The sequence below is a fragment of the Pituophis catenifer genome, unplaced genomic scaffold, assembly GCF_029215685.1.
Source record: "Pituophis catenifer annectens isolate HBS135680 unplaced genomic scaffold, rPitCat1.0.hap2 SCAF_1, whole genome shotgun sequence".
NCBI lineage: Eukaryota > Metazoa > Chordata > Lepidosauria > Squamata > Colubridae > Pituophis > Pituophis catenifer.
Genome location: NW_027256881.1, coordinates 70,709,229 through 70,721,921, shown reverse-complemented (window position 1 = coordinate 70,721,921; position 12,693 = coordinate 70,709,229). Strand labels below are relative to the sequence as shown.

The following is a 12,693-nucleotide window of genomic DNA, read 5'->3' as shown; positions in this document are numbered from 1 at the left end:
AATCTAAAGGAACATGTCCATGAGAATAAAGTCATGTAATAATGTGAGAAGGTGATATAAACTTGACATGTTCTTGTGATTTTACATATAAATACTTCCTGAAAACACCTGTAGAAAACTGTAGAGCACCTTTAAGAATGTTGTAGTCACTGCTTTTGCAGAGATACAGCACTGGAGAAGGAAGATGAGACAAGTTGATTAGTTTGTATTTGTACAAAAACTTAAGACAATTTCACATTTTTGAATAATGGAAAAATAATTGCAACTTCATAGGTAGCCAAACTGCAATACCATTTGTCATTTACAAATAAAATAAAAATAAACATTAGAGAAATCTTGCATGCATATATACCTACAAATAATGCATGAAAATAGTGTACCAAAATTTTTGCATTAGGGGAAATTGCTGGCAAAAACTGTATATCAGGTAAAATTACAAATATGTACATTTGTGCCAAAAAGATGCATGAAAATTCATAGATATGTTAAATGAAAACTTTACCAAATAGAATCTCCAACTAATTTGGAATTATAATTAGAATCTAGCAGCATATTTTTATTCTGTTTTGATCGCTAGCAACTGCTGATTATGAAGGCTGGAGAATTGATGCTGGGGAATTTGACTTTTTTTCCCTAAAGTGAGCCAATTTCCCTCTCTCTTAATTCTATTTATAATTTGCAGATTTGCAAAACCGAGAAGCTGAAAAAAAATGTAAAGAAATTTGCTCAAGGAAAGGAAGGACATACTGTACTGGGAATAGTGCTTCTCCAAGAAAATTAAAATCTGATAAACCAGAAAATGGGAGGACTTACTAAAATTAATCATCCACAAAATTTCTGTGGAAATGGGAGAATGTCCCTCCCCCATTATGGGGAATCAATTTGGCCCATTGGCAATAGTTTTTGGCAATTTGCAATACAAAATAAAAAAATGGAAGGTACTGTTTCCATTTTATTATTTTTTAAAAAAAATAACTATTTTTTTTAAAAAAGTAAATACAACATTTTATAGCCAAATTTTGCAAAGTGAATTTCTTTTCAAATTAAGATATACTCCAAAAGTCCATTTTGTTGATGTTAGTTTAATGAAAAAAAATGATGATTATTTAACAATTCCCATTTCACTAAGTGAAAAGAAGTCTCTTTAGGCTGTAAAGCCTCTGTTACACATCTTCCTTCAATCTTGTGCTATAAAGAAGCAGGAAACCATAATCTATTCTTTATAATGTAGGAAATTTAGACAATATTTGAGTGTCCATAAACAGAATGTTATCCTGACACCAATATTATCGCTGCTGTTGCTTCTTTGATGGGATTTGTAACTATAGGCTATTTTACTTTAGTCTTTTACTGAATTTGAGGGCATATAAGGAGAATTTTTACAAATATGTACAAATATTAATATTACGATCATTGATTTGCCTGCCCTCTTCCTTCATTGTCAGTATAAAGCACATTTTAGGAAAATGTTTTCTGATAATTTAAAGCAGCAAGTAAAGCCAAAAGCTATGGAGGAGACGGGCAAGAAGAGTAACAACCAAATTACTGTGCTGTATAGTATGTTTCAGAATGAATATTCAATTTTCATCCCTGAGAAGAAAGAGAGAGATTCCAATTTCCTTTGCAGCAAATACAAGTATGATTAGAAAGCTATTTCTCATTCTATGATTACAAAAAATCATAGAAAAAGAACCTCGCCATTTCTATTATCCCATCATCAAAACCACAAGTCCTAAGTATTTTTTTTTTTACCATTTCATGCAAAAAATCTATAAAGGGTTTCCAATCAGTCCTAAATGTAAGATGTCTTTTCTCTAATCAGAGAAGTTAATTTAACCAGCTCTGCAAGTTCCATCATCTTCACCAACCATTCCTCCATTGTGGGCAGTGTCGAAGCTTTTGAGCGTATAATAATCTTGTCGCAGTTGTCATGAAACAAAGTTCCACAACTTTTTTTCTTGTTGCTAATCCATTAGTCCCCAAAGAAAAGCCTCTGGTTTCAATTGTATTTTAGTTTTTAAAATATTCTGCATTAGTGTATGTGTTTGCATCCAAAACTTTTTGGCTTCTATTTCTTTTATCCTTTCCCTTTGCACTTTTTTTTCTTTCCCTTTCTTTGTTGTCTTTATTCTTCATTTAGTTTGTGTTAGTTTTATGTTCACTTTAAAACTTTAAATAAAATTTATATTAAAAAAAGATGATAAAAGAGATGGCCTTAAATAACTTAAATACAGACTTAAGGTCTGTAAGGGGCATGCATAAGCACAACAACGTGCCTACCGTCCCTGTCCTACTTTCCCCATTTATTCGTATCCATTTCCTGTACTCATAATCATGTTTATACTTATCTGTTATCTTATACATGTTTGACAAATAAAATAAGTAAAATAAAAATAAATAGGCCTAGAATCTCTAAAGGATTTGTTGTGGCTTTCCTTCCTCTCTGTAGAGAATATTGCATTGTGTATTGCAATAGTTAGCTACTTTTAACTAACTGTAGTGCTGTTGTCAGCACTCTAGAAATTTCTATAGATTAATATAGCCTCTAGATCTGGGATTTGATATACGGTATATGAAGGGCAAAGTCTTTAAGAAAGCATGTACTTCTATTTTTAAATTAATTAAATTTATTTATTTATTTATTCAACTTGTATGCCGCCTTTCTCCAAAGACTCAAGGCGGCATATAAATTCTTTATATATAGTAAAAAGAATTGTATTGAGAGTCTATGTTTTGCTTTCTTTACTGAGAGGAAGAGAAGAGAAATCCTACACAGTGGTGCCTTGGTACTCAACTGCTTTCAAACTCATTGAATTTGGTACTCAATGCATTTTGACTGCAAAAATTTTGTCCTGGTACCTATTGTTTGTTTGGTACTCAACGCACAAGGTTGAACTTGTCGTTTTTGGTTGTCTTATGACTCACTACAATATTCCTTATGGGAAAAATTCATTTGGTATTCAGCTTTTTTTGGTACTCTTTGTGCCTCCTGGAACCAATTAATGGTGAGTACCGAGGTACCACTATATTATAAAGGGAATTGGGCATTTAGTGCTCTACTAAGCATAGTCATACTGGGGATGATGTTTACATACTTCCTGGAAAAGACTTGATTTAAGATAGTGTATTAAGATTTTTAACGTCAATAAAAATAGATGCTGTCTACAATACAACACTGAAGGTATTCTTTTTCCTGTTCACTTTATTCCAATTTATTATTGCTGGAAATAACTAGATAAAATTCAGATAAAATGAACATTATAGAAATTGGTATTTCTTAACTTGTTTGGTTGTATTTCCATTCTGTTTCAATTATGCATGGGGTAACCCATTTTTTTTTAATGAACAAACAGATCAGATCTTATTATTCTAGCACCATCTCAAGCCACTTGTACTTAGATAAATTGACATAAGTGGTTCATGGCAGGATGAGACAACCTGATAGATACAAGTATTATGAAATGATCTCAAATTTGCTTCTTGGCAGCACTAGAAAAATGGTATCCTAGATCCCAAAAAGCTTCCTGCCTAATTAAGACACCTTTTGATGAACATAGAGGTATATACAAAGAAAGACGTTTAGGAATGCAGGAAGTTGTAATGATTGTTGAACATTGTTGTTGTTGTATGTGGCTCCAGCTTTAGGAACATTCTGCAGCTAACAATCTAATCTAATAACACCTACATCAGGGGTGTCAAACTGGTGGCCCATGGGAAGGTGCAGGCCACGCCCACCCCTGCTCCATAAAGGCAAAAAATGTCATGATATGTCACAATATGTCATGTGACACAATCGGGTTTGACACCCATGACCTATGTGAATCAGGGAGAGAGAGAATAAGACAGTTAAGGAACTGTAAAAATCTCCATACGGAATGTCTGCATAATTTGTTAAGCTTATTATTATTATTATTGGTTAATCTTTAGTGAGATTTACAGCCTTTGAGGCTGGTTAATAGCTCAGCAGCTCGAGTCCTAACCAAGGACCTAGGAACTGTTAAGGTATTGTCGGAGGATGTAAGCTGTTCTGAGTAAGGTGGCTTTTTGTAGAGTCAAAATGTTCAAGTTTGGCAAATTTAGAATTTCTAAATAGCGGGGTAGCCCTTTGGGTTTTGCTCCAAGGGCTCCAATTACAATCGGGACAACACACGATTTCTTTTTCCACAGTTGCTCAACTTCAATTTGCAAGTCCCGGTACTTTGTGATTTTTTCTTGCTGCTTATCTTCAATCCGTGCATCACCAGGTATTGCAATGTCAATGAACCATACTTTTTTCTTTTCAACTATTGTTATGTCAGGTGTGTTGTGGACCAAGTGCCTGTCAGTCTGAATCCTAAAATCCCACAAGATCTTGAGTTTCTCATTCTCTAAAACTTTCTCAACCTGATGTTCCCAGTGGTTTTTGCTGAACTCAAATCCAAACTTCTGGCACAATTTCCAGTGAATGATCTTAGCAACACGGTCATGGCGTTGTAGGTAGTCAGTTTGTGAAATTTTGCTGCACCTACTGATCAGGTGGTCGACTGTCTCATCATTCTCATTGCAGAGGCAGCATTTGCTGTGGATGGTAATGTTGAATTTTTGCCTTCATGCAGTTTGTGGCTAGGGCTTGTTCTTGAGCTGCCAAAATAAAGCTTTCTGTTTCTTTTTTCAGTACTCCTGATCTTAACCAGTTCCAAGTTAGTTTCTGGTCAGCTTTGCCTTCAATACTTTTCAAGTATTGGCCATGCAGAGCTTTGCTTTTCCAATTTTCAGCTCGCTGCTCAATTACTACTTTCTTATATTCTGCTTTTGTTTTAGTTGTCTTTTAAAAGCATTATTATTATTATTATTATTGTTGTTGTTGTTGTTGTTGTTGTTGTTGTTGTTGTTATTATTATTTGAATTTATATACCGCCCTTCTCCCCAAAGGAACTCAGGGTGGTGAACAGCCGAAAATTAAAAACATACAATATAAAAGTTAAGATGACTAAAAATAAATTAAATTAATCGGCCTCCCAATTTAAAACCCCAAGCTATACAATTAAAAAACTAACCCATAAAACCTATTCAGGCCAGGCCGGCTTGCTGAAATAAAAACATCTTCAGGGCCTTACGGAAAGTGTGGAGATCCGGGATCAGTTGTATTCGTATTATGATTTGTTAAAATGTATAATTTGTTATCTATGTGTATTAGAAATAAGCAAAATTATTTACTTAAGAGAATATCAAAGCACTTTAATTTAGAGCAGGATTTTTGATTTTTTTTCCTGAGGAACTCTAGGGTTCTTTAAGAATTTGATTTTGTGAGAGATATGGACAAAAAAAGTTTACTTGAATGCAATCAATTTTCTATCATTAGAATTTTGTCTCTTGATCAGGGGTCCTGATGGTTGTATTTTTTTTTTTTTTTTAGTTTTAGTTTTTTAAGGATCAGGTTCTGTATTCTGCAAATATGTGAAAAACTCTCATGTAGATGAGAATAGTGGAAAGTTCCTGTCCTTTTTCCTATTCCGTCGGCAGCGGAGGAGAAGATCGGTATGAAAGTCTCCACAATACACAATTGATGGTTCAGCTCCAATCAGAAGAAATAGAAATGAAAATTTTAATGAAATTTAGCAGGAATCCAAAACGTGGTGTAATACAATTATCTATTGGTTCACCAGAGCAAATAAAAAGCAGTCTCTCTAGCTCGACTGAGTGAATAAAACTGAAGCTCAGCCGAGCGAGGGAGGCGTGTCTAAAGGAATTGAACATTGACTGAACACTCACTCAGTCTCTGGCTAATAGACATTGAATAACCCACGCTTTTGATTCTCCAAACAGCGCGCTGGAGAATGAGGAAGGTTTTCTCAAAACAACCAAAATGTTGTTACCTAGCACTGATGATGTTACCTAGTTTGGGTAATGAAACATCTGCAAGAAAACAAGCTCCAAGAGAGCACCAAGGACCCCTCACCAAGGGCCCCTCACAAGCGAGATGCCTTCTATTGCATGCTTCAGCTCACAAACTTATAGTAATAAAGATGTTTGATCCTAGCTACTGTATATGTAAAGATCAACCAGGAACATTTTTCTTGATTGTGAGAAATGCTTTGTTGTTGTTGAAAAGTGTGATATTTTACATCTCTAATAGAATAGCATGCATTTATCTTGCTAAAGTAGGATGGTACAGTTGCTGCTGATGTTAATAATGGTGATAAAATGATTTTATTGCTAATTACTATTTTGTGAAATAGTTTTATTCTTCAATGACTTTGTTAAATAATTTTAATGGTTCAGAAAGCCATATTGAGCTACAAAGGGCATGTTTGGATATTTCCTCCCCCTGTTACATTCATAAATACTCTCATACAGTTTAAATCCCCTAATTTCAGTATAAATAAATGCTTGTTACCTACATTCATAAATACTGAGACTCACTATACTTAATAATTTCTCAACTAGAAAAAAATATTTTCTTCACTGATTCCATGGGCATGTATAAACAGAAAGGTCAGCATGAAATGACATTTTCTTAGAATCAATAAAATGTTTGTTCAGTGGTAGGATGAGAACACTCGTGTTTTTACTCTTGATAGTCTACTCATACTGAAATAAGCTCATATGTTCTCATTGTGGAAAGGTGTAATAAAAGGAGTAAAATATTCAGGATAAAAGTAATTAAATTATACTAGAAAAATTAAAGTAAGAAAACCAAGGCATGCGAGGATCAATATGTCTGGAATTTGTTGAATTATAAGAGAATCATAGAACCTTTTCTCCAATTAACGGAAACACCGTTTTTAGAAAAAAATAATTATTATTCATAGGTAATGTCTAGCCATTAGCAGTAACAGTTGCCAAGAGAATAGGGGCTGTCTTAGACACCAGGAGATATAGCATATGGTCTCCAGGAAGTAAACTTGCACCCCACTTGTGATGCTTATCAAAAGCAGTAGGGGTGCTCCAAAGCCTAAAGGAACCTGTGAAGTCCCATCAGAAAACAAACTGGACTGTCACACTGGAATATATGTGACACTGAACAGACACAAATAAATATCATCATAAATAGGAAATCTGCTTAACTTTTCTCAGAGAGGCTTATATTCAAAATGTTTTTCTTAGCATAAGATTTATAATCCACAACATGAACAAACAATGTTTATACTGCTGGAGCACTTCAATCCTTGTTCAGTAAATAAAGGATTTATATAGATATGAAGAGTTATAAGATTTTTCTTGGCATACAATGCCATATATTTATGAATAATTTCTTGAATGAACTATGAAAAAGCTGTTCTCCCCTAGAAAATTACCTAATTTTAAACCTGATAGGTTTGAAATCTACTTAGTATTTTTTCAGTAGTTTGGTTAGCATAGAGGTCCTCTGTTTTAATAATATAAGAAGATTCTCTACTCACCATTTCAGCCATTCAAAATGATATAAGCAGTTAGACAAGACAAATAAGGCTATATCTTCTGCCTGTTTGTCCTATATAGTGGTTGTTGCAGTCCTTACATTGTATGTTGTCCTGTTTTTTCTTCTGGAGTTGTTGGTTCTTTTGGTCTGCTTAGGTCTGTTTTTACAGTCATTTACATGCTGATTCCATGTGCTGATTACGTAGTTTCTCTTGTAGATGGTTGGATTGTTGCTTTGGTAATGGAGCACCTGATTAGTATGGGTTTTTTTCTCTAGACCTGCCATTGTGGTCTCTGATGATCAGGATGTCCAGAAAGGGTAGTTGTTGTTTTCTTTTTCTCTAGTAAACTGGATTCCTTTAAAAATGTTATTAATGGTTCTGTAGGTGTTCTCCAATTGGTCCTGTTTTATTGTGGTGAAGGTGTCATCTACATATCTGATCCATATTTTTGTATTTGTGGAAGTGCTATGGCTTCTAGACATTGCATCTACAACATACAATGTAAGGACCGGATGAATGCTTAGTATCTTGATCTATCTTAAGCAATATGACTAATAATTTGTTTTAAGCTATGTATCAACATTATCTGTTGTCTTCCCCCTTTCCTATTTTTTTTTAACATTGTCAAATATAATGATTTTTCCTAGTTCATCATCTGTTTGTATCAGTTTCCCCAAAAATGTGAACTTCTTGCTGGTCAAGGGAGCAGTTAGCTTTTATTTGGCCCAGATCAGATCCATTGGTTTTTATTACATTCAATAGTACTCATAGAAACTTTTTTTCAAATGTATGATTTGAAGGAATCTATCTTCTTTCCTTTGCTATCTGTGCTCAGCTTTCACAACCAGTATCACCACTAGAAATATCAGATCAGTTCCCCGAGTACAGTAGTTTCTTGCTTATTGTAAAGATACTTCTGAAGAATCATGCTCTGACACACTTATTAGACCGGCCTTGTTATAGTCAGTGAAGCAACTTCTTGGATTTCTCTTACTCTCTCAATTATCTGATCTTGTAACACTTGACCATTTCTCAGATCTGCTTGATCATTTCACATTTCTCTGTCAATGTATGGCTGTGTTCTTCTTTGTCACTCTCTCCCTAAAAATATTTCTTTCATTCTAGAATATTGTTTCTAGGCAGTTTCAATACATTATTTCTACTTTCCTTTAACCTCATTTGATTCCGTTCGGAACATTTCTCTTCAGCATTCTTGTCTTTCCTAGACATCTTTTCTTTCCTGGTTTATGATCTCCATATTTTGCTGGCATCCTCTTTTGCCCAAAGCCTCTTGCCCCATTGTTCTGCCCCAGCTCAGGATTTCCGAGGATATTGACACACACCAATGGTCCTTATCAAATTTATTAAGTAGCAAGAATAAATAAGACCGGCAAAGGTTGGCAACCAGCCCAGAAAATAAGATACGATAAACCAAAATACTCTGATAATAAATACGAGTTGTTTCCAGCAAGAAAGCACTAGTTGCGTGTGACTTAAATAGGCTAAGGGAGTAGCCAATTATCCTCAAGTCCTATTCTCGAGTAGGCCTCCTCCTCCTGAGTAGCCACTCCTGCCTTTTGGCAATCCTGTGTGCTCAAGCATTGAGGAGAGGCTCCTCCACTTCGCTCTCTCCACTTGAAGGAGCCTCTGGAGGTTCTGAAGGCCCTGGCTGAGTCTCTGCCCCTGGCACCACAATCCTCTTCAGCCTCCTCACTTTCCGACGCAAGTGCTGGCTGTGCAGGCTGCTGGCGTGACACCACACCAGCCTCCTCTTCGTCGGGATCAGCCACAATCCGCGCAGGCTGCTGGCAGGCCACAACACCCATACTCCTTTACCTCTTGCTCATAAGTGTCTGCCAGATGGTGGATGAGGAGGGTCTTCTTGGTTTGCTGGTAGTTAAAATGTAACCTGGAACCAGCTGATCTGGAATAAAAAGTATCTTGTGAAAAGCAGTTAGCAGCTTCCTTTTGCTAGCAACAAAGTTTGACATCTCGCAGCGAGAGGGACATCCAACCAGCCAATTAATCAACCAACCAATGAACTAAATATTATAAAATCTAGAAGGCCTGAAAACCTGTCATCCTCATAAAAGTAGGGATTCAGCTTTACTATAGTATATTGGGCTCTTTCAGAATTTTACTTCCTCAGAATGTTCAGTTGAAAAATATTAGTTTTAATTAACAGAAGAGACTAGAGGAGCTTCCAAAATGAAAGCTATTTCTTGTAACAGTAGATCAACTTGCCAGTTTTAGAATGCCATTTGGCTAACAAGGAAGTTTTTTGTACATACAGAGACTGTGCAACAGAATTCCACCTGGGAAATATTTAAAATAGTTTCAGTGTCACTAGCTTTTATATATAATTAGTAGATCAGAGAGATAAATTTTTTAGCAGTGACATTAATAAGCATAGGACCCGCTGAGAGGCATTTTAGTTATCTATTTTTGAAATTAAAGTGAAAAGGTTTTATGTTGTTTTTAAAGAGAATGACTGATAGGGATGACATAAAGACAAATGATTACCTTTTCATTTGAGCTATTCTCTATTTTGTAACCACCTTGGAATATTAATTTCTTTGATTAAATCTGTCAAAATTTGTAAATAAATAAAATAATGATTCTGATTAAAAATGAGATTATCTTAAGTTATTAAAAATATGAAATTCTGACAGCAAAAGTACATCTACAAGAATTTTTTCCACATTCCATTAAGTAGATTGCATTGGGTTAATTTTAATTTGCATGGGGTAGGGTGGATTGTACCAAGAGTAGAATTCCTACTGTTGATCTGGACTTGGGACTTTTCCCTCTGACCCATCTAAGTTCTATTTATACACAAAATGACTATTATAAGGGAAAGACAGAGAGAAGAGAGGGTGCAGATGGGAAGAAATGATATTCAGGAGGAATGTGGGATAATTCCCCAAACCTAATGAGTCACACATTTCAGACCAAGGTCATAGTTAATTATACATTATATTTTTAATTGCATTTCTTAAAAAACAGATATGTGTGTATGTGTGCGTGTATCTATATTCATATCATTTCTCCTAATATACCTACTTTTTGTTTCTAATTACATTTGAAATAACAGTTTCAGCATACATATTTTTTTTTAGTTGCTTGTATTTCATATTTTTCTTCCAAGGAATGTAGATGAACCATATTTTATATTCCTGTCAGCTCTTATTAGAGCTGTAATGGATGAATTTGCACAAAATGCTTGATCAAGAATAAAAGATGATTATATAAATTATGCATTTATACATGTAGCTTGTTTGTACCCATTTTGTTCCTTGTTGCTAGCACCATTTTTAAAATAAAGAAAATAACAATAATAATGGGAAAGGTTTAAATGGGATGCAGTTTTATTCAGAGGTCCTGATTAGTAACTTCAAAAGAAGCCAGAGTTCATGTGTGAGAAAAAGCCATGATTTAAAATCTTAGTTTGTAAATGAGCAACAAGTCACGATCTTCGGTTGGATGACAGGTGAGAGAAACTCTACCTGGTTTAGCAAATGTGCAAGCAAGGAAGATCAAAGTAGATATATTCATAGTAAAGACACACCCAGTTGCTTAAATCATCCAGAAAACTGCATAGATAGCAGAGATTTGAATACAGGTTATATACTCTTGTATAATCTGAGATTTAAACAGTCTGCTCAAGTATTGTGATTTGGCTGGGGGAGAGAAGATATGTAGATAGCAAACATTCAAAAGGTCACAACTTTCACAATGTCTAATTTTGTTTATAGCAACTAACATTTTCAAATCAGTGTTGGCTGTCTCTACTGTGATTGAAGTGGGAGTTTGACCTATAGCCATATATAGTGGTGTTGTTTGGTTAGATTCAGCTGAAGCACTCAATAAATCAACATTGGAATTGCAGCTTAATTTCTACAATTAAAAAAAAAAACATTGCCTGGTTTGAATTATGATGGTTCTACTTCGTTGAAGTCCTCAGAGAAAAAATTAGATGGGAGTTTCTTATTTTCATTACTTTCACTGATAAATGTGCATTTATGAGCTTTAGCTGAAAGCTTTTGCTACCAACATCCTATATTTAATTCAAGTAATAGTTGTGAATAGATCATATTCCTAAACATATACAAGCTTTCTTCAGCACTGATTCTGAGATGTACATGCTTTTTGATAATCAGTTGGCACTGTGTATTTTCAAAACAAAAAAAATAATAATTTAATGAATGGTTGCCTTATAAATTTGTAAATGAGCAACACTTACTGTGTTGATAGAGATTGCTAGCCGTAAAGGTATTTTCTTAATATTTCCCAATTTTGAAAATTGTTCAGATATTCCCCCACAACCCATCAAAATATGCAGAATCCTTATAAATACGGAAGGAATAATTTAACAGTTTGAGAGATGAGTTGTTCATTGTTGCCTTTCATTCAGAAGTTCCCTAGAACATTTACAATCAATATATGAAGATTCTCCTTCTCTTCTTCAGTCTGATTGTCCATGTTTTTAAAAGCTTGTGCTACACTGACAACTGATGTAAACCTATCTTCTAATAGAATTTTATGGGGCAACATTAAATCAAATACAATTATTGTAAAGTTCTATAGGGGACCATTTTAGGGATTCTAAATGTCAAAAGTTTTCTTTCTAAACACTGGTGTCTCCTGCAAAATTAGATTATTTCCTTCCTTCCTTCCTTCCTTCCTTCCTTCCTTCCTTCCTTCCTTCCTTCCTTCCTTCCTTCCTTCCAATTATGTTTAAAATGGAAGACTAGCTAAAAGAAGAGTGAAAAACAGTTATATTATTTTGAGGAGCAATATAAAACTGTCAGGAAGAAAGTGGGGTCAGTGATAATATTTGATAGGTGGATAAACATGCCAAATCTAGTCTGAATATCTGAATAACTGTACAACGAACCATAATAATTAGACTGTAAGACTATTATATACATCCTTTTATGTTTTGTGTTAATAATACAGAGAATAATTAAATGTGAAAAAACAAAGAAGATCTCACACTGTTTGGTGTATAATTGATACTTTGTCATAGTTCCCAAAATCACAAATTACATTATGTTTCCATAGGCATATGGAAGAGTTGCTTTAACTCTCAACAGTTCCAATGAGCAAAGCTATCATAATAATTTAGTGTGGCAACCATGGAGTTGAATTTGCAGTAACACTTCTTGCAGCATTAGTTGGGTATCAAGCACCACTTTCTAAATTACCAAACCGTATAGTCTAGAAAGAACTTTACCACCTTAATAAGAACTAAGGCTTAACCTCCTGTTGCATAAATTTCAGCTTGATAAGTGTGGAACAAATCCATTGG

The 12,693-nt window shown here is 34.5% G+C and overlaps 1 protein-coding gene across 1 annotated transcript in view; it reads left to right on the top strand.

Moving 5' to 3' along the window:
* Positions 1-12,693, top strand: part of DISC1 (DISC1 scaffold protein) — a 148,213-nt gene that overhangs the window by 123,851 nt on the left and 11,669 nt on the right. The window lies entirely within an intron of this gene.